Raw genomic sequence first — 21948 nt, forward strand, 5'->3', positions numbered from 1 at the left:
ATAAGTCTTCATCCTCTGCTCATAACATCCCCATTTTCCTTATCTATTTTATGTTTGGTATATAATTAGTGGAGAAGAAAAGGACCATATTTTTGGCAAAATAGTATATGGATATTTTGATTCCTGCATGATGGCTAACTTTTGGCCATGGATTCTACAGTCTAATGATCCCAGTGTCTTTTTAAATCATTAACTTGCCTCCCTGCTTCTTTGCCTCCCTACCTGTTGCCTTCTGCCTCATTGCTTACTATAGTAAAACTAAACATATATCTGCTGACCACCCAAATTGTTAATGAGACCAGTCCAATTTACCAATGAATGATTCAATGTTTATACACTGACCATATAAAAAAAGAAAAAAATGTATTTTATAAGATCTAGGTATTGAAAATGGATTGGAAAAATAATTAGGGAGCACATTCCTTCTGAATCAACTGCTCTACCAGTCAATGAAAAGGAAATACATTACCTGGACTTCCAGTTTTGCGCCTGCAGTACATGGCTGTGCAACAGCGGACCTCTGCTCCCCACGGCTAGTTTCTTTCTGCTTCAGGGACCCTAGATGGGTCCGAAGTTGCCCCGGAGAGCTGACCATGAAGGAGGGGCACCCCATTGATCACAAAGTGATGGCAATTGCTTTATTTGATCTGGGGAAAGCCCTCCAAACCCAACAGGAGAAAAGCTAGCATGAGATCAGCATTTAGACCAAGCTGCTTTCAGCCGAAGTCCCAGAGCACAAACATCAGTGAACAGCATGCTTGGATCTTCTTTCTTCTATCTACTATCTAAATCCTTGAAAAGATCCCCAAAGCAAGAAAACCTCCAGACGTGAAGGGAGGGGACTAAATCCCCATTCCCTTACAGATGGAAGCGGCAAATTAATATTAAAGGAGGGAAGAAATATATTAAAATTTGATTTAAAATACTACTTTTTAGTTCCTACTTTAAAGTAGGAACTAAAAAACTGTCAGGATTATACCCTAATTTTTTTGATGGAATTATAAAAATATATAACAAAAATAACTTTTGATTGAAAGAAAAACTGAAAAAAGAAATAACTGCTGACATCTAGTGGAGACTCAGATAATAGAACACTAACAACTTCTGCAAGGTAATATCTTTAGGTTTTCCTGCAGATTAAGTGCTCTCTTTTGTTCAGGTCTCAACAGAATAATATAGCATTTGGGAGCAAAGATGCAACCCAGCAATCCGACACTGGAGGATAAGATAGAGAAGATCTCCACAGTGACCATATATTTTCCTTTTGTGCTCAGGTAAGTTGGAATAAAAGTCAGCAACACACTGCAAAACATCAACATGCTAAAACTGATTAATTTAGCTTCATTAAAAGTGTCTGGCAACCTTCAAGCAAAGAAAGCTATGGTGAAATTAGCAATGGCCAGTAAGCTCATGTAACTTAAAACAAGAAAAAACATGATAGGTGATGACTATTACATTGAAGGACAACTTCTTCATTCATCAAAAGCATGTCAATTTCTGGAAAGGGGGGAGATGTTGTGAGCCACACAACACAGATACCTACTTGTAAAAAGTACAAGTGGACCTGGCATTCTTCTCCCTGTCCACTTTTTCATCTTGGATCCTGGCTGTGTGGCCATGAAATCCAGAACTACAATAAGAGTTTTTGACAACACACAAGAAACTGTCATAGTGAAGATGACCTCAAAAGTAGTTTGGCAGAGGAGGCATATTAGTGGTCTTCCAAGGAAGAGCAACAAGCAAAGGAAACACAGTAGAAGTGAAATGAGAAGAATGTAAGAAAGGACTTGATTGTTTGCTTTCACTGTGAGAGGGACCTCGGAGTCCTAGTAGACAATCACTTAAATATGAGCCAGCAGTGTGCGGCAGCTGCCAAAAAGGCCAACACAGTGCTAGGCTGCATTAACAGAGGGATAGAATCAAGATCACGCGAAGTATTAATACCACTCTTCAATGCCTTGGTAAGGCCACACTTGGAATACTGCATCCAGTTTTGGTCACCACGATGTAAAAAAGATGTTGAGACTCTAGAAAGAGTACAGAGAAGAACAACAAAGATGATTAGGGGACTGGAGGCTAAAACATATAAGGAACGGTTGCTAGAATTGGGTATGTCTAGTTTAACAAGAGAAGGACAAGGGGGGACATGATAGCAGTATTCCAATATCTCAGGGGCTGCCATAAAGAAGAGGGAATTAAGCTATTCTCCAAAGCACCTGAAGGCAGGACAAGAAGCAACGGGTGGAAACTAATCAAGGAGAGAAGCAACCTAGAACTAAGGAGAAACTTCCTGACAGTGAGAACAATTAATCAGTGGAACAGCTTGCCTCCAGAAGCAGTAAATGCTCCAACACTGGAAGTTTTTAAGAAGAGACTGGACAGCCACTTGTCCGAAATGGTGTAGGGTTTCCTGCCCGAGCAGGGGGTTGGACTAGATGACCTCCAAGGTCCCTTCCAACTTTACTACTACTATTATTATTATTATTATAATGTGAGTGTTATGATGCTTTCAAAATATCTTTAAGATCAGAACTATAATAGCAGACAACAAGATTGTGCAACTTGCTATGCTGATAGTAGATCAAAATCTTTGGAATGCATATGTTTTGTTCCTGGTTCACATATTGATTTTCTGGACATTTGAAACAATTGGACATATCTGAAAATGTTTAGAAAATTAATTAAAAGTATTTTTTCTAAAAAACAAAGCTATTTAAATAGAGGTTCTATGGTTGTAATAGTTGTGGCAGAACCTGTAATGAGATTTTAAATTCCCTAATAGCCAATAAAAAAATAAGTTAGCATTGCTGGATATTAATATTGAAATAAGCCTGTAAATGGAACACTTGGTGAAAGTGAGTGAAGATGGAGCCCAACTTGAGACCATTGTAGGATTACCCAGATTAACAATTTTCCTTTAATCTTCATTAAGAGATTATCTAAATCAGACAAACACAAGACTCAGGGGCTGCATGCGGCCTACAAAGTGGTTTCATGTGGCCCATGAAGCCATCCTAGAAGCAGTGAGGGAACGCCCCCCCTGCCTTGGCTCTGGCCCAGGTCAGCCAGCCGAAGCCAATGTACAATTTTGTGGTAGCCATCCATGCTGAAATGCATTCAGTCTTAGCTCCACGTGGCCCTCTGGAAACAGCGAGAAACCAGCCCCTGCCGTGTTGGCCCCACCCTGGGTGCATGCTGGGGAGGTGTCACCCTTTGTGAGGAATGAAGAAATGCACCATCACCTGGAAGTGGCCAGCAAATGGCTCTGGCCTACTTCACATATCCGGCTCTGGGGGAGGGGTTTCGGCAGGCAATGGGGTGCTGTTCTCATAGTGCCGAGAGGCTGAGCCAGATAGCATGAATCTGATGAGAAATGCAATGCTGCCTAGCCCCCAGCCTGCCCAGTTTCAGCAGGCAGCAAGGTACAAAGCTGGCAAGCTTCGCACCGCCTGGTTCAACCTCTCAACACTGTGAGGAGAGTGCCCCACTGCCTGCTGAGACTGGACAGGCTGGGGGCTGGGCCGTGTCATGCTTCTTTTTGGATTTGCGCCGCCTGGCTTAGCCTCTCGGCACTGTGAGGAGAACATCTCACTGCCTGCTGAAACTGGGCAGGCTGGGGGCTAGGCAGCATTGTGCAGGTAATGTTGACTCTCGTGCTGCTCATGGCATTCCCTCTCCCAGAGCCCACTAAGCCAGATATATGAAGTAGGTGAGGACGATGTGCTGGCCACATCCAGGCGATGGTGCATTTCTTCATTCCTCACAAAGGGTGACGCTTCCCCAGCTGCGTTTCTTGCCTGTTTTTCTCCCTCCCTCATCTCAAATATTTTCTCACCACTCTGTACTTAGGAAGGAAGGAAAGAAGGAAAGAAGGAAAGGAGAGGGAGGGTCTGAGGGAAGTCCTGTCTTAGTCCTGTCCTGCTGCCCTTTCAACATCCTCTTGCCTCCTCATCCTGGCCTATCCTGGGGGTCTCCCATCCTATTGCTAAGGAAGTTTTGGATACAAAGCTGGGTCTCCTCCCATGGAGAGGGAATGGGCCTCCCTCTGACTTTGCCCTGGTACCCATCATGAACAACCTGGTTAAGGAGAGCAAGCACAGCAGCAGCAGCCTTGAGGAGGAGGTAAGTGCAGTTGGGCATCCCCTTGGTGAAATGGGACTGGGCTTGGTGCCACGGATGCTTGAGGGCCAGGTTGGGCATTTGACATCTGCTGCCCAGGGCTCCAGGCAGCCCACACCACCATCCAGTCCCCCCACATGGCCTGAGAAGAACAGTGAGGCTCTTCCAGTGGACTATGCCTTGGCACTTGCCCTGGTCCCATCCCCTTCTGCCAGAGACCCTCAGATCTGTCCCACTCCTGCCCAGGCCCCCACAGGCACCATTGAAGCGAACAATGTAGAGCTGGCCATGCCTACCCAGTAGGCCGCACCCACCCTGGCCACACCCACCCATCCCCCCAAGGGCAACCACAATGATGCGCCCCTCAATGAAATTGAGTTTGACACCTCTGATCTAAATTGATTAAGCAAAAAATGTATTCCCATTGCATTATTTCTGCATTCTCATAAATACTATATAAAGAACTAGGATGTGTTCATTCATATCATAATAAAGAGGAAATAGCTATAAAAACATGTTGCATTGCAATTTTTTGGTGAGTGGGTGTGTTCAGTTTCTTTATATCCTACATATCACCTTACCTGTTTTACTAGCTATCCACCCATTTGGACAAGGCACACAATTGCAACAACAAAATGGTTTTCCTTCCTTTGTTTCTTTGTGATAACCAGGTTGACAATTGGCATTACACATAGAAATAGGTTTTGTCTTTGGCATTATAAGGTGAAAAAGATTGTCCACAAAGATACTGATTTATTTAAAGCATTTATATCTTCTCCCAAGAAAAAAAGAAATTTGTGGGCAGTCCCACAAACAAAAACTTGTGGGCAGTCCCACAAACAAAAGAAGTCCAATCAATCAAATCCAACTTCACAAGATCTTTTTTATTTCATGAGAAGTTGATTGAACTCCCACTTTTTTTGTGGGACTGCAAATGGCAGATGAGGAGGGAGCCACAGCAGAAGGCTGAAAGAGCCGCATACGGCTCCAGAGCCGTGGGTTGCCAACCTATGCCTTATACCATGTTAAGACTTCTCCATTGATTATTCAGAATTCCAAAATCAGAATTTCCATTATGGAAAAACACCATTTGGAAATGCTGATAATTATGTATTTGGTATTGTGAAACTGGATTATCTTCCTCTCAGAAGACTGACACTTTTTCCCAAGCTGTAGAAATCTCAGCTAAATGTATTATTTAATATTAAGGAATATTTTTTCTTATTTTGTCTTGAAAAAAGTTTTAGTAAGAGACATTCTACTTAGAAACTTGAAAATGTCACTGCACGTCATGTTGTAACCCAAGTATTAATATTTCTGAGGCCAAATCTTTGAGGATCTTGTCTAGCCAACTCTCCTGACCTATCTCTGTGTATAATGCCAATTGTCAGCCTGGTTATCAGAAAAAAACAAAGGAAGGAGAACCATTTTGTTGTTACAATTGTGTACCTTGTCCAAAAAGCTGGACATCTGAAAAAAAAAGGTGAAGTGGTAGCTAAAAATAAAAGATTTCAACACTGGAGCTTTGTTTGCACCCAAAATTTATGAACCTGGGAAAGGTAATTTCATATAAAAACATTCTAAATGAGACCGGAGAATTGAAAACAAGAGGGGAACTATTAGAAGATGGCATAGAGTTGGAATGGTGGGCATACTTGCAAATACAAGCACAATATAGAAAAGATAAAAAAGAACCTAGGATTAAACTAGAATATATAGCACTAGACAAAATTCTGCTAGGAACTGAAGACAAAATGATAAAAAAGATTTACCAATATTATTAGAACAAAGTATGCCAGCAGAACAGGTAAAAAATACAATGTTAATTTGGAATAAAAACTTCGTCTATAATATCGAGTTAGATTATTGGCAACTACTATAGGACAGGAATAGGAGATTAACATTAGCTACTACTTACAAAGAAAACTTATACAAGATGTTTTATAGGTGGCACCTCCCCCCTATAAGGCTAGCAAAAAATAGACAAAAAATCTTCACCATTATGTTGGAAATGTAGGAAAATATCAGGGACTTACTATCATACAGTATGTGATGGGAATGCTCAGAAGCTCGAAAATTTTGGCACTTGATAAAGAATTTGTTAGAAGAGATACTAGCATTAAAAACTGAAGTAAAACCAGAACTCTTTTTATTAGGGATCACTATGGATAAATTCAGCAAACAAACTTTATATTTAATTCTGCACATTTTAACCGCAGCAAGATTAACATATACTCAAAATTGGAAAAGAAAACAAACCACTCCTGAAGAAGAAATATTACAGAAAATTCTATCCTGTGCGGAAATGGACAGATTGACATTAGAACTCAAAAATAAAACAGAAACAGAGTACTTTGAAATTTGGAATAAAGTATATAATTGGTTGGATTTAAAGAGATACGCTGGGACAAAGGCTGATGATTAAGTAGATAACCTAGAAATTCTTATTTTAATATTTGCTATATCAGATAGAACCAAAAGTTATTTAACTAGGATGTACTTTATTGAAAGAAAGCATACTGTGTAACAATGTAATAACTTAATGTAAAGTAATATTAATAGTATTGTTTAAACAGAGAAGTTGTATCATGTCCAATGTGTCTTTTTTGTCTTTAATTATATTATGTTTAATGTATCTTTTGTGTTTTTTAATTGTATATTCAATAAAATTTTGTAAAATAACAATAATAATAATGTAGTTGGTATTGCGAAACAGGATTATATTCCTCTCAGAAGACTGACACTTTTTCCCAAGCTGTAGAAATCTCAGCTAAATGTGTTATTTAATATTAAGGAATATTTTTCTTATTTTGTCTTGAAAAAAGTTTTAGTAATAAACATTCTACTTAGAAACTTGAAAATGTCACTGCATATCATGTTGTAACCCAAGTATTAATATTTCTGAGGCCAAATGTTTGAGGATCTTGTCTAGCCAACTATCCCGACCTATCTCTGTGTATAATGCCAATTGTCAGCCTGGTTGTCAGAAAGAAACAAAGGAAGGAGAACCATTTTGTTGTTACAATTGTGTACCTTGTCCAAAAGGATAAATATCTAAAAAAAAAAAAAAAAAGTGAGGTAGTAGCTAAAAATAAAAGACTGAACAATAACAGCTAGAACTACAATAAACTGCAACATGTTTTTCTATAGCTGTTTCCTACCTTTCTCATAATATGAATAACCACACTCTGTTTGTCTATACAGTGTCCTACATGTGTATTGAGAAAATGGAATGTAAAGCCAGTCAGACTTACCCCGGTAAGGTGCCTTAGGAAAGGAAGACCCTTGACTCCATTTGACTGAAGTGATATGTTCTTTTATGAAAGGTAGTTGGCTGTAGTAAAGTCAGGCTAGAATTAAGTTTCCCACATGAAAGTCTACAAATATTTCCCCTTATCCCACCATGACCAGTTTGTCTTCAGCCAACGTACACCTGCATAGGTGTTTTGAGAATTGTTGAGATGTTTGAAGCAATCCACATTCCATTCTCAGGGTTTGTGGCCTTGAATATTGGCATAAAATGGTTTTGTGATTCCCTGGTCTTTGAAAGCTGTCACCCCCCTTCCCTTTTTCCCATCACATCCTCATACATATTTACTGCCCATTTCTCCTCCAATGCTCCCTCCTCTCAGCTTTTGATGGCAGGATGCCAGCAAGGGTGCCAAGATGAAGATGGCAGAACTGACAAAGCTAAAGAGTTGTTTAACATGCTTTCACCACTTCTTAATTAGGATTACTAGAAGATTTATCTATATTAACTGGTAACCCAATAATATTAGTCCCAGAGATGTTCTCCCCACCTAGATCTAGGCTTCAGCACAAGCAAAATGGGGGAGTTTTGGCCAGGAGACTTGCAGCTATCTTCAGCTTGTATCCTAGTTTTTCATCATCTAGAACAGTGGTTCTCAACCTTTTTAATGCCGTGACCCCCAACCGGTCGTAAGTCGAGGACTACTCAACCGGTCGTAAGTCGAGGACTACTCAACTGGTGCAGCACCCTTTGCAGAATGGGACTTTTGGTGGGCTCAGCAGGGCAGAGACATCCTGGACAATTCCTATTGGCTTTTGAAAGCCAATAGAATTAGACTCTATTCAAGAGAGTCTATTCTATTGGCTTTCAAAAGCCAATAGAATAAAAGGGAGTAGCACAGCTAAGGAAAAGGGGGGAAAAATGGTGGACTGCGTTGTTTGGCGACCCCCGTGAAATGGTTGTTCGACCCCAAATGGGGTCCCGACCCACAGGTTGAGAACCACTGAGCTAGAACCATACAGCCCAGGAGGCATGACTCTTTTTTTTTTCATTCTCCTCTGCAGTAGATATTTTTCCCAATATTATTCATAAATATCATGAATTGCTTTGTTCTTCTTCTACTTTAAAATAGTTTCTTTTTTTAAAAAAGAAAAACATTCTATATAGATACTAGGTATCCATGCAGATCAAGAAATAATGTAAACACACAAAAATATTATATGCTGTTCAGAACACTGCCTAAATTTGTCATTTTAGTGCATACCACAATTTATAAGCTTTAATGTTAAATCAGATTAACCAATGACAATTTCTCACAGAAAAAGTCATTAGCTTTTTGTTCATTCTTAGGCAGCCCTCTTTGCGTTTGCTCGTTCCACTGTCTACGGTTGCTCAGAGGTGATCCTGCAATGACTCAGAGGTGATCCTGCAACCATAGATAGCGGAACGAGCAAACACAAAGAGGGCTGCCTATACATGGGATGAGTGAAGATAGGAGTGATCTGAGACACTCACCTATAGAGCGGTATGAGACCTCAGCAGATGGAGGGATGGAGTGCCAACATGGCCCATTGTAGGATCAGGGGAGAGACGATGGGCCGGTGTGATTAGGACAAGATGTAGGACAGAGGAAATTCCTCTAGATGGAACTACCTGGCAATTCACCAAAGCAACTAGATGAGGGGAAAGAAGGGGTGATCCAGTGGCGAGGCTGGGTGGCCGCATGCGGCAGAATGGATAAGTGCAAGGACCATCACCTACACGCAGGGCAGATGGGGATAGGAGGGACCTGGGATGCCCACCCATAGAGCAACTTGAGATCCCAGCAGGTGGAGGGATGAAGAAACGGATGCAGCCCGCTGTGGGATTGGGGGACAGATGGGAAGCTGGTGTGATTAGGTCAACACAGAGAATGGGGAATATATCCACCCCTCGTTCTCCCTCAATCACCTGTGTTATTCGTGGTTGTGTCGTGCTCGTCTACATCCACTTGATACCTTGTGCCCCCCCTTCTCTCACTTCTTCCCCCTGTCCACCCTGCACTCGCAATCACCCAGAGTTATTGATGGATCACATCTGGCAGCCTTGGCAGCTATGGAAAATACAGGTCTCCCAAGCACTTCTATATGGCAACGTTTAAGTAATTGGTCATGGAGTATGCCCACTTTATCCAATTTGTTCGAATGAGCAGATATTCCCAAAATGTTTTGCAACTAACATTTCTCTATGCTATTTAGGGCATTAGAATTCATAACCGTTCCTTTAATTATGTAAGGAAATAAGCTGGCAGCCAATGCAGCTGTTACAACAGTGGTTTAACATAGGCAAACTGAGTGGGGTACAATATCCTATAAGCTACCAAATTCTGGATCATTGTAATTTGTAGTTGGACTTCAGGGGCTGAGTTATGAAAAGCGTGTTCAATATTCCAACTATGGGGTGTCCAAGGCATGTCAGAATAATTAAAAGTATTTTCTCAACTTTTTGATGAAATGACAAAATATGACCAGGATTATACACATGATTCTGGATTGTATTGAAACAGGCATTGTAAGGTTTTCTCTTAAAGTGCAAGTTGCAGCTGTTGACACAACTCGTTTTGCACAGATAGATCTGATCCACCAGTTTGGCAATATTTTTCCTTCATTCTTATCTTGAAACACACATATTATGGAGCTAGACTTGGCTCCCTGTCTAAGCAAGAAAGTTCTTCTCTCTTTTAAACATTCAGTCATTCCTTGATAAATTGGACAGTCTCATTAACTGGGAGTTTGGGAGGTCAGCAAATATATGTTTAATTTTACTATAGGAGTTAATGAGGAAGAAGGAATCATACAGAGAGGCAAAGAAGCGGGGAGGCAGGAGGGGGAGGAGGCAGAGCTGTCAGCACAGCAGGGAGGCAGGTTAATGATTTAAAAAGACACTGGGGACATTGGACCCTGTGATCCTTGATCACACAAAAAAGTTTTCCATTCCAGCACAGTGAAATCCCCATATTATTTTGCAAGAAATATGGTCCTTTTCCTCTATATTAATTATATATCAAAGATAAATAAAGTAGCTAAGGGAAATGGGGATGTTATGAACAGAGAAGAGGTGGAAGAATTCTATAAATATTGTAGTTAAAATAGATATAAGGTTTCTGTGCTATTATTACTGATACCTGCTATTTAGTCATGATACAGGGAATATAAGGTTAGAATTCCAAAATGAGCAGAATAATAGTTTTGCTGTAAGAGATTCTCATAATAATTCAGGGAATGGGAGAACACAGGAATCTATCTTTGCAGGACATATTTGAATTCCCCATACTGACATTAATACTTCTGTTTCTTCTGTTTCCTCACACAGTGAGCCAAACTCAGGATGCTAAATGTAGAGTATGGCATTCCCCACCAAGAGTTCACAGATATTCACAGTCAGGAGATTTCATCTATGGAGGTATCATTTCTTTGTCTATCGTGGATCTCAAGAAAATAGACTTCATCCAACTTCCACTCGAACCTGCCTTATCTAAGACGTTGGTATTTCTTCTTTATTTTTTTTCTTGCCTACTTATATTTCATTCTTGGTAGGGCCAAACAAACAGAAAACATATCTAGCAGGTCTTACACAGTAATTCCACCCAATCAGTAAAAGAAGAACTGCCTGGGATAATTATCTTCTGTGAGAAGCTATTAGTAAATCCAATCATTTGTTCTGAAGAGAACTTTAATTTTGAATCCAGTTGACTGCCTGCACAAATCCCTGAAACTCTCTTAGCAAGATTTTCAATAGTTGCTTATCACTGCCTTCTTGCTAGAGCTGGAAGAGTATGACTAGGCAAAGTCTTCTACTTGATTCATGTCTAATGGTAGATTAGAAGTCATGGTCTCCCTGTTTTAAGCCAGTTTCTGTAAGCAGCTCTCTCTCTTCATTTCTTATTTGAATTACTGTTAAATTTATTTACCTTCTTTTGTTGTATTAAGAAATAACTGAAGACAGTGAATATATCCTCTGTCCCCCTCTATTTTCCCCACTGATGCCAATGTTTTATTATTATTACAACTTTACTTTTGAAATTAAATGGTTAATTTTGTTTAAAATAATTTTAAATTGTGGATTTGTGAACAAAAAATATTTAGACATAGATTTTGTCATGGTTCTACTGCATGGAAATATCTGTCATTGAAATGTAGCATACATGAAATCTAATGGATAGTTGAATTTCAGGAATATATTAGGTAAAAAGGTGCTATTCATAGTTTCCAACAATATGGAATTCCTCCATGTATATAGATAAATATTGTGCTTTTTAAATATGTCCTGACAATATGGTGAGAAACTGGATGCTTACATTATTTTCATTTAAAATTTTCATCATTTTATACCTATCAATCAAATAGTTTTTCCTTTGTTCTAGTTATTTCTCATTGTTTCTTATTATAAAGGATGAAGGAATCTGCCTAAAATCACTAGAAAGTGACCTATTAAACTCAAACCTAAAATCCCATCCCCCTAAAAAAATGTCTCTTTACCTGTAGTCAAGCTTATAAGACACTCTCTGAGATGCTCACTTATGTTCCCAATATTATATGTTTGCAAACATTAGGAAATAAAGGAGTATATTTGTAGCTCAGAGTTGAAATTAGGGGTATTTGCTACTCTCTGAGCTTGCTTGTTTTCTTGCAGACATTTCTTTATCCAACTAGGTAACATCACCAGCATTCATGATGTTATTAGTTTGGGTAATGAAATGTTTGCAAAAAAACAAGCAAGCTCAGAGAGAACCAAGGACCCCAAATTAGGAAATTTCATTCTCAAGTGTACTGCCTATTAAAACAACATTTCCTTCTTAATCAATGAAAATTACTAAGAAGCAGATAATAAAATGGTGAACTGAAAATATGTCCAATGCTAACAGCATGTAATGAAAATCTTTCTGCAGAATAGTGACTGAGAATTACCAGCAAATCTTAGCTCTGGCCTTTGCTGTAAAGGAACTCAATGAAAACCCCAGGATGTTATCAAACATTACACTGGGATTCAATATTTATGACAGCTACTTAAGTTCCAAATGGACCTATCATGCTGCAATACAATTTCTCTCTTCAAAAAACAACCTTGTGCCCAACTACAAGTGTGGCATCCAGGACACTCTATTGGCAATTACTGAAGATCTGACTTCTGAACGCTCCCATCGAAAGCCTAATATTTTGGGCATTTACAAGATTCCACAGGTAGGATATATATATGTGGAAAAGAAGATAGAAAATGCATGAGAGCGTTTTCATGTCTGCACATCTTTCCCATAGTTGCTATTGACAAAAGGAGAAAGAGGAGGAGGAGAAGGTTGGCAAAATGGTTGGACCACCAAAGGACCACCAAACATTAATACAGGAGATAGCCAAGTTCTATCTGTATATTTTGTATGTTTCCATCAAATTCCAACGGAAGAAGGGATCCTGTATAAAATCCTTTCATGTGCTGAGATGGACAGGCTTACAATGATTATGAAGGACAAGACAGAACTCGAATACTTTGAAATCTGGGACAAATTTTACCATTGGTATGAATTAAGGAGAACTGTTCGGATCTCAAGTTAATGATAGGATTGAAATATATATATAACTCTACATATAATTGTATATTTAATTGTATTACATAGAAGGATGAGGCTTATATAGAGGTTAAGAATGATGTATTAAGTTTTTGTACCACAAGAAACAAACTGTTAGGAATACTTACTCTGGAATTTCACGCTTGTCCATTTTTGTTTTAATTGTATTATAAATAAAAAACTTTTTAATAAAAAAAAACAACCTTATGCCCTACTACAATTGTGGCATCCAGGACACTCTATTGGCAGTTACTGAAGATCTGACTTCTGAACGCTCCCATCAAAAGCCCAATATTTTGGGCATTTACAAGATTCCACAGGTAGAATATGTATATGTGGAAAAGAAGATAGAAAATGCATTAGAGCTTTTTCATGTCTGCACATCTTTCCCATAGCTGCTATTGACAAAAGGAGAAAGAGGAGGAGGAGGAGGAGGAAAAGGAGGAGAAGGATGGCAAAATGGTTATACTCATTGGATCACCAAAGGACCATCAAACACTAATACAGGAGATAGCCAAGTTCTATCTGTATATTTTGTATGTTCCCATCAAAGCCATATTTTCAACTTTTAGATCATATAAAGTTTTATTAGTTTACAGTATATGATACAATGAAAATACAAAAATAGTTGAAAAGATGGGGAAGGGAAAAGGGAATGGGGAAGTGAGGTTTAAAGAAAAAAAAGGGCTTTGACTTCTGACTTCCCTTGATGCAGCAAAGTTGATTATCAACTTCATACCTCAACTTTTTACTTTTACAATATAATATAAGCTAGCCACTTCGATAACATCAAGTCTATCTAATTGGTAAAACCCAAAATCAAAATTTCATTTTTTTTTACTTCAAGCACAAAGACTAGAAGTGGTCTCCATGTGGCAGTAAAAATGTTCATATTCTTTTCTTTAATAAGTACTGTCAGTTTAGCCATTTTTGCTAGCTCCATCAGCTTTTGTAACGATTCCTCCATTCTGGGAATCAATGTAGACTTCCATTTCTGAGTGTAAAGTATAACATATATAACATCAATGTTTGCCATATTTTCAGCTTTTATAGAATATTCCAAAAGGTAGTTCTTGGTTTTTATTTAATTTCATTATCAGTTCCAAAACTATGTCACAGTGATGACCATCAAAATTTGGAGCTGGTGAAGTAATATTTGGACTGAAATATATTTAAAATATTTTTAAATTCATTCTTAACAATCAGTGATAATCATTTAAAATTGCAGTTATTTTTAATGCCAGGAATACATTGTTTTACTTTGCTTTACTATATTTAAGATACTTCTACCCTAAAATTAGAATCAGAATGGAGCTGGAAGGGACCTTGGAGGTCTTCTAGTCCAGCCCCATGCTGAAGCAGGAGACCTAAATCATTTCAGACATATGACTCTCCAGTCTCTTCTGAAAAACATTAAGAGAAGGCAAGCTGTTACAGTGATTAATTGTTATCACTGTTAGGAAGTTGCTCCTTAATTCCAGATTCCTTCTCTCCTTGATTAGTTTCTATCTGTTGTTTCTTGTCTTGCCTTCTGGTGCTTTGGAAAATGAATTGACCCCCTCCTCCATGTGGCAGCCTCTCGAACATTGAAATACTGCTATCATGTCGCCCCCTAATCCTTCTTTTCTCTAGACTGGCCATTCCAAAATCCTGCAACTGTTCTTTATATGTTTTAGCCTTAGTCATGTTAGTTGCTCTTTGCACTTTTTCCAAAGTCTCAACATCTTTTTGTAATGTGCTGCCAAAAACTAGATGCAGTATTCCAGAGGTGGCCTTATTAAGGCTTTATAAAGCGGTACTAATACTTTACGTGATTTTGATTCTATGCCTCTGTTTATACAGTTAAGGATTGTATTAGCTTTTTTGTCTGCTGCTATACACTGCTGGCTCATGTTTAAATGATTGTCCATTAGGACTCTAAGGTCCCGCTCACAATTTTTGTTTTTGTGCCAGGTTTTCCCTAATATATACTTGTACCTTTGGTTTTTCCTGGTTAAGTGAAAACCTTGCTTTTCTGCACATTAAATATCATTTTATTGGACAGGGCCTATAGTTCAAGTCTATCAAGATCTTTTTTGGATTCTGTGCTTGCCTTCTAAGGTGTTAGCTATTCCTGCCAGCTTAGTGTCATCTATATTTTGCCCAGAATTATATTTCACTGCCTCCTATATTATTGCAAAATCAGAATGAAATTCATTGTTTTTTCACTTGAAACATGATTCATTAAAATATAGAAATTTTTTAAAAAAAATAATAAAAGACTTTTGGATGGAAAGATAAAAATCTCTTAGGCGCAAAAGGTTTCAGTAAGGAAGTCTTTTATTACTATTACTGACCTTTTGAGAAACCCTATTTCTTATCTGAATAACTTTTCAGTTCATATATGGCTCTGGAATGGTGGTAACAGAAAAGGACCATCTGCTTCACTACTTTCAAATGATTCCAAATGTACTTTATCAGTATGGAGGGATTATGAAGTTAATCCAGCATTTCAACTGGAATTGGATTGGATTCTTTATTGCCAACGGGATGCATCTAGAGAGTGTCCTGAATGTCATCATTCCAGAATTTGCAAAAAATGGTATCTGTACTGCAAATATATATACATTCATTTTGTGTCATGGTGAAAACCACATGAAATTTTTAGAACAATCTTACTATGAAGTCATGAACAGTGAAACCAATGTGATGGTTTTCAGTGGAGACATGCGTTCCATGATTTTTTTGAGATGGTTGCTCTCTTTCAAATTTGAGTGTCTGATAGAAAAATCTAAAGGCCATGTTTGGTTTATGATTGCTGGGATGGAGCTGAAAAACATCATTGCAGCTTCTGAGAGGCCTATACTTGAATTCCATGGTTCATATTCCTTTACAGTTCATTCTGAGGAAATCCAGGGATTCCAGCAATTTCTCCAGAAGAGAAACCCTTTGAATTCAGAAGGGGATGGTTTCATCAGAGATTTCTGGGCTCAGACATTTGACTGTCCATTCCAGGACTCTTGGTTTCATCCTAAGAATAGGGATGCCTGCACAGGGATGGAAAAACTGGAGAACCTTCCTGAGCACGTCTTTCCAATGAGGATCTCAGGCCAAAGCTATAGCATCTACAATGCTGTTTATGCTGTAGCTCATGCCTTACATACCATCTATGCATCAGTCTCTAGACACAAGGCAATGGATAGAAGGGAGAGAAGAAAACATCTGAATCAGCAGCTCTGGCAGGTAATGGCTCAAAAATTGTGCTATAGAAAATGATGTCTGGTACTTTTCATATAGCAGAGTTGTAATATTTATCTGTCCTACCCAGTAGAATTAATGATCATCTATAGTTACATTATAGGTAATGAACATAGTATTCTGGTTGATTAAACATTAATTGCCACCCTGAACTCATTTTCATAAAATGATTGAAATTTCAGTTAACAAAGAAAGAACATCAATCTGTGAGATACAATGGTATATAGTATAATATATAACATATTATATAGAGCAGAACATCAAACTGTGAGATATAACAATATATACAATTGTATATATGAGATATAATGATAACTGAAATACAAAAATTATATTATGATCATGAATTTAAAAATACAGTGCACTCTTTATTTCATTTTTTCCCAAAATTCTCATGTTTTGGTTTCAAACCCAAAGTTAACAGTCACAAAATAAAGCAATATGACTAGAAAATAATTTGTGTAAGGAAGTTTAAAAAATAAAAGTATTCTATGTGATGCTGAAATGATTTTTTTACTGTCATTGTTAGCCTCCTTTAAGATGTCCCTGAATCCAAAACTGGATCGAGCAAAATCTCAATCATTTTTTGTTTCCCATTTCAGCTTTCTCATCTGTTGAAAACATTATCATTTAACAACAGTGCTGGAGATAAAATTTCCTTTGATCAGGAAGGCTCTCTGCTTGCAAGATTTGACATCATAAATTGGGTCACATTCCCAAACCAATCTTTCATTGTAGTGAAAGTTGGAAGGATGGATCCATGGGCACCTCCACACAAATAACTTACCATTAAGGAAGAAGAGATAGTATGGCATCATGGATTTAACCAGGTAAAAATAACCTCTTATTACCATTTGTTGAAAGACTTTGGCTACCTGATTTTTTTTTCATTGATCTTCATGCCATTAATTCCAGTGAATGTAGATTGAAATACATTTCCTTCCTCTTAGGAGTCCTATATCAGTTCTTCCAGAAAATGTCATATATTCCTGATAAGAATTCTCTACTTTTTCCTCAATGTGCAGCCAATTGAGGAACTCAAGAAAACGGGTCAGAAAATTTAATCAAGTACCCTTAAGTTTTTCCTTGGTCAGTATTAGCCATAAGCAATGTGATACTTTCTACCACACTAAGACATTTCCATTGATTATTCAGAATTCCAAAATGAGGAATTTCCATTGTGTAAAAACACCATTTGGAAATGCTGATAATTATGTTATTGTTATTGTGAAACAGAATTATACCTCTCTCGGAAGAATGATATTTTCCCCCAACTGTAGAAATCTCAGCTAACTCAGTTATTTAATATTAAGGAATATTTTTTTTATTTCATCTTGAAAAATGTTTAAATATGAATCATTCTATTTAGAAACTAAAAAAATGTCACTGCTTGGAACATTATAACTCAAGCATTAATGTTTCTGAGCCGATATCTTTGAGGATGATCTTTTTCATCTTACCTTGCCAACAGTCACAACCTATCTCTGTGTGTAATGCCAATTGTCAGCCTGGTTATCAGAAGGAAACAAAGGAGGAAGAACCGTTTTGTTGTTACAATTGTGTGCCTTGTCCAAAAGGGTGGATATCTAACAAAACAGGTGAGATGAATAGGTAAAAGATTAAACAACAGGATTATCTTCCTTTCACACAATTCACATTTTCCCAAGCTGTAAAAATCTCAGCTAACTCAATTATTTAATATTAAGGATTTTTCTTATTTTGTCTTGAAAAAAGTTTCAATAGGAGTCATTCTACTTAGAAACTACAAAAATTCACTGCATACCAATATGTAACCCAAGAATTAATGTTTCTCAAACCAAAATTTTGAGGATGTTCCTCTTCATGTTGTCTTGCCAACAGACATAACCTATCTCTGAAGGTAATGCCAATTGTCAGCCTAGTTATCAGAAAAAAAAGAGAGAACAGTTGTTGTGTGCCTTGTCATACAAAATGGGTGAGGTGGTAGCTAAAAATAAACAGGTTGAACAACAACAACTACAACAAAAAGCTACAACAAAAAACTAATGCAACATCTTTTTCTGTAGCTGTTTTCTCCCTTTCTTATAATATGAATAACCACACTCTGCTTGTCTATACAGTATCCGACATGTGTGTTGAGAAAATGGTATGTAAAGCCAAAGAGTTGTTTAACCACTTCTTAATTAGGATTACTAGAAAATCTATTTATATTAACTGGTAACCGAATAATATTAGTCCCAGTGATGTTCTCCCCGCCTAGAAATAAGCTTCAGCACAAGTAAAATGGGGCAATTTAGGCCAGAAACTTTCAACTACTAGCTTGTATCCTAGTTTTTCATCTGCTGGAACAATACTGCCCAGGAGGCATCACTCATTCTTTTCATTCTCCTCAGCAATGGTTATCTTTCACAGTATTATTTATAAATATCATGAGTTCCTTTATTATCCTTGTACTTTAGAATATTTTTTTTAATTATTCTTTATAATTGCTTGGTTTCCATGCAGATCAGGAAATAATGTAAACACAGAACACTGCCTAAATTTGTCATTTGTGCCATTTTGTTCATGGCACAATTTATAGGATTGAATGTTAAGTCAGATCAACCAGAGACAGCTTGTCATAAAAAAGTGATGTTCTTTATTTATTCCAAATATTAGGCCATACACATACACACACACACAAAGACACACACACACACACACACACATACACACATATATGTATATACAGGGCTTTTTTTCTCATAGAACGCCCAGAATGGAGTTCTGGCACCTTTTTTGGATGGAACCTTGTAGGCTAGGCAAGGTGGGTTGTATCACATGTGTGAGTTCTGGCACCTTTTTTTTTTTTTTAGAAAAAAATCACTGTATATATATACACAAACACATAATGTGATTATCGATTCCACTGCTACTATATACTAACAGAAAGAATTAAAAATTCACAGATTATTATTTTTTCCTTTTAATTTTGTGAACTTTTGCAGATATGGACAATTGCTTTAAATGCCCACAGGATCAGTATGCAAACAAGGAACAGAACAGATGCATTCCAAAGGTTATTAGCTATTTGTCCTATGAAGAACCATTAGGTATCAGCATAGCCATTTGTACAGTCTTGCTGTCTGCTATTACTGTTCAGATCTTGAAGACATTTTGGAAGCATCACAATACTCACATAGTGAAAGCCAACAATCGTGACCTTTCCTACCTTCTGCTCATCTCACTTCTGCTCTGTTTTCTTTGCTCATTGCTCTTCCCTGGAAGACCAATAACAATAACATGTCTTCTTCGTCAAACTACCTTTGGAGTCATTTTCACAATGGCAGTTTCTTGTGTGTTGACAAAAACTTTTATTGTAGTTCTAGCTTTCATGGCCAAACATCCAGGATCCAAGATGAAGAAGTGGACAGGGAGAAAACTGGCCATCTTCATTGTTTTTTCTTGTACTTTTCCTCAAGTAGGAATATGCATTGTGTGGCTTGCAACATCTCCCCCCTTCCCAGATAGTGATATGCTTTCAATGAGTGAAGAAATTGTTCTTCAGTGTAACGAGTCATCACCCATCATGTTTTATCTTGTTTTGTGCTACCTGGGCTTACTGGCCATTGCCAGCTTTGCTGTAGCTTTCTTTGCTCGGAGGTTGCCAGACACTTTTAATGAAGCCAAATTCATCACTTTCAGCATGCTGGTGTTTTGCAATGTGTGGCTGACTTTTGTTCCAACTTACCTGAGCACAAAGGGAAAATATATGGTCACTGTGGAGATCTTCTCTATCTTAACCTCCAGTTCTGGATTGCTGGGTTGTATCTTTGCTCCCAAGTGCTACATTATTCTGTTGAGACCTGAACTGAACAAAAGAGAGCATTTAATCAGCCATAAAACTTGAAGATTTCTTGAAGATTTCAGTTTTCCAGTGGCTGCATCATCAACATACTGTAACTAGAAGATATTTAAGTGACATAGCCTTGTATATTCATGATTTATATTGTTCCTTCCTTCCTCCCTCCCTCCCTCCCTCCCTCCCTCCCTCCCTCCCTCCCTCCCTCCCTTCCTTCCTTCCTTCCTTCCTTCCTTCCTTCCTTCCTTCCTTCCTTCCTTCCTTCCTTGTATACTTACTTACTAACTAACTTGTTTACTTGTTTAATTCCTTCCTAGTTTTATATGTCCACTCTGCTCATTTTCTGGTACAAGGATTTATAGAGCTCATAATATAACATCTAAAACAACTACATCCTTTTGAAAATAGATTTACAGTTTATACAGTATACTGCATGCCCAACAAAGCTGAGCATCCCAATAAAGCAGAGCCAGAATTTTTATTCAAGCAAATGAAAGACATGACTACAGAAAAATTAAGAGACAGTGAAAATTATAGCTTTTATGTTGGAATCCCTGGGATAAATACATTCCTTTGACATTATTATTTATTGCTCCCAACTAGGCCAGGACAGCTATACTATAGTTGAGAAATGGTCAACAGATAAAAGTAATCTGGTTTATTGGGCCACAGGTTCTCCTCTACTGACTTTGCTGTCAGTATTTTTTTACAAGGGCAATATCAGCAATAAAATTTATCTGTGTTTTTTTTTGGGGGGGGGCGGCATTGCAGATCATAGAGGTATGCAAGTGAATTCAGCTGACATGTGTATTAGGGTTTAATATCCCTGGCTAGATAACAATAATATTAAAAAGTACAAATAGTGCAACTTAAAAGATCTATCAGCTTCATGCCTCCAATTAACAATATGCAATTAAGCTCTGTCCTCAGTATCTTAATGGCTGCCAAGAAAGCATATCTTCAAGGATTTCCAAAATGTTAAGAGCTTGTAGCCTGATGAGTGACATATGGAAGGCTTTACAGGACAGGGACAGCTATGGAAAATGCAGGTCTCCCAAGCACTTCTATATGGTAACATTTAAGTAATTGGTCATGGAGCATGCCCACTTTATCCAATTTGTTCGAATGAGCAGATATTCCCAAAATGTTTTGCAACTAACATTTCCCTATGCTGTTTATTGTGTTAGAATTGATAACCATTCCTTTAATTATGCAAGAAAATAAGCTGGCAGCCAATGCAGCTGTTACAACAATGGTTTAACATAGACAAACTTAGTGGGACACAATATCGTATAAGCTACCAAATTCTGGATCATTGTAATTTGTGGTTTGACTTCAGGGGCTGATCTATGAAGAGTGTGTTCAATAATCCAACTGTGGGGTGTCCAAGGCATGTCAGAATAATTAAAAGTATATCTTCTCAACTTTTCTCTTTGATAAAAGGACAAAATATGACCAGGTTTGTACATATGGTTCTGGATTGTATTTAAATAGGCATTGTAAGTGTTGTTTCCTGAGCCTGCAAAAGCAGGCTCGGGACGTTGCATTGGTTCGGGCATTCCAAAAACTGCCTGGGACCAGACAGAGTGGTACCAGCTTTGTGTGCATGTGCAAGGCACAAAAACACTCTGTTCCTATTGGTTGACATTGTCCGGGTTTCTGGCTATATAAAAAGGCCTGCGTGCCTTTTGCTTTTGCTTGGTTGCTGTAGAATGAGAATAAAGCGTTTGTTCAGCATCACCATGTGTATTCATCATTCGAACGCGAACAAAGTACACAACACTGGCAACCAAAGTGGGATCCTTTGCAAGCTGGAACAAAAGATTTGAGGACTTATCCAGGAAGTCCTGAAGAGGGGAAGACGGCATCTGAATCAGCATCCCAGCCTGCCAGTACAGCATCGTTGGAGGTTGAACTCAGCTA

The 21948-nt window shown here is 38.0% G+C and overlaps 1 protein-coding gene and 1 pseudogene across 1 annotated transcript in view; one reads left to right on the plus strand and one right to left on the minus strand.

Moving 5' to 3' along the window:
- Positions 1–19517, minus strand: part of LOC120319962 (vomeronasal type-2 receptor 26-like) — a 47322-nt gene extending 27805 nt beyond the window's left edge. The window contains exons 1-2 of the mRNA XM_039369364.1: positions 19396–19517; positions 17666–17791 (exon numbers count right to left, since the gene is read on the minus strand). The gene's annotated coding sequence lies outside the window, so the exon portion shown is untranslated. The remainder of the gene's footprint in view (positions 1–17665; positions 17792–19395) is intronic.
- LOC120319963 lies at positions 1318–20073 on the plus strand (annotated as a pseudogene).
- Positions 20074–21948: the final 1875 nt, after the last annotated feature.

This window comes from Crotalus tigris, unplaced genomic scaffold (assembly GCF_016545835.1).
Source record: "Crotalus tigris isolate CLP2741 ecotype Arizona unplaced genomic scaffold, ASM1654583v1 scf7180000021055.717220, whole genome shotgun sequence".
NCBI classification, from domain to species: Eukaryota; Metazoa; Chordata; class Lepidosauria; order Squamata; family Viperidae; genus Crotalus; species Crotalus tigris.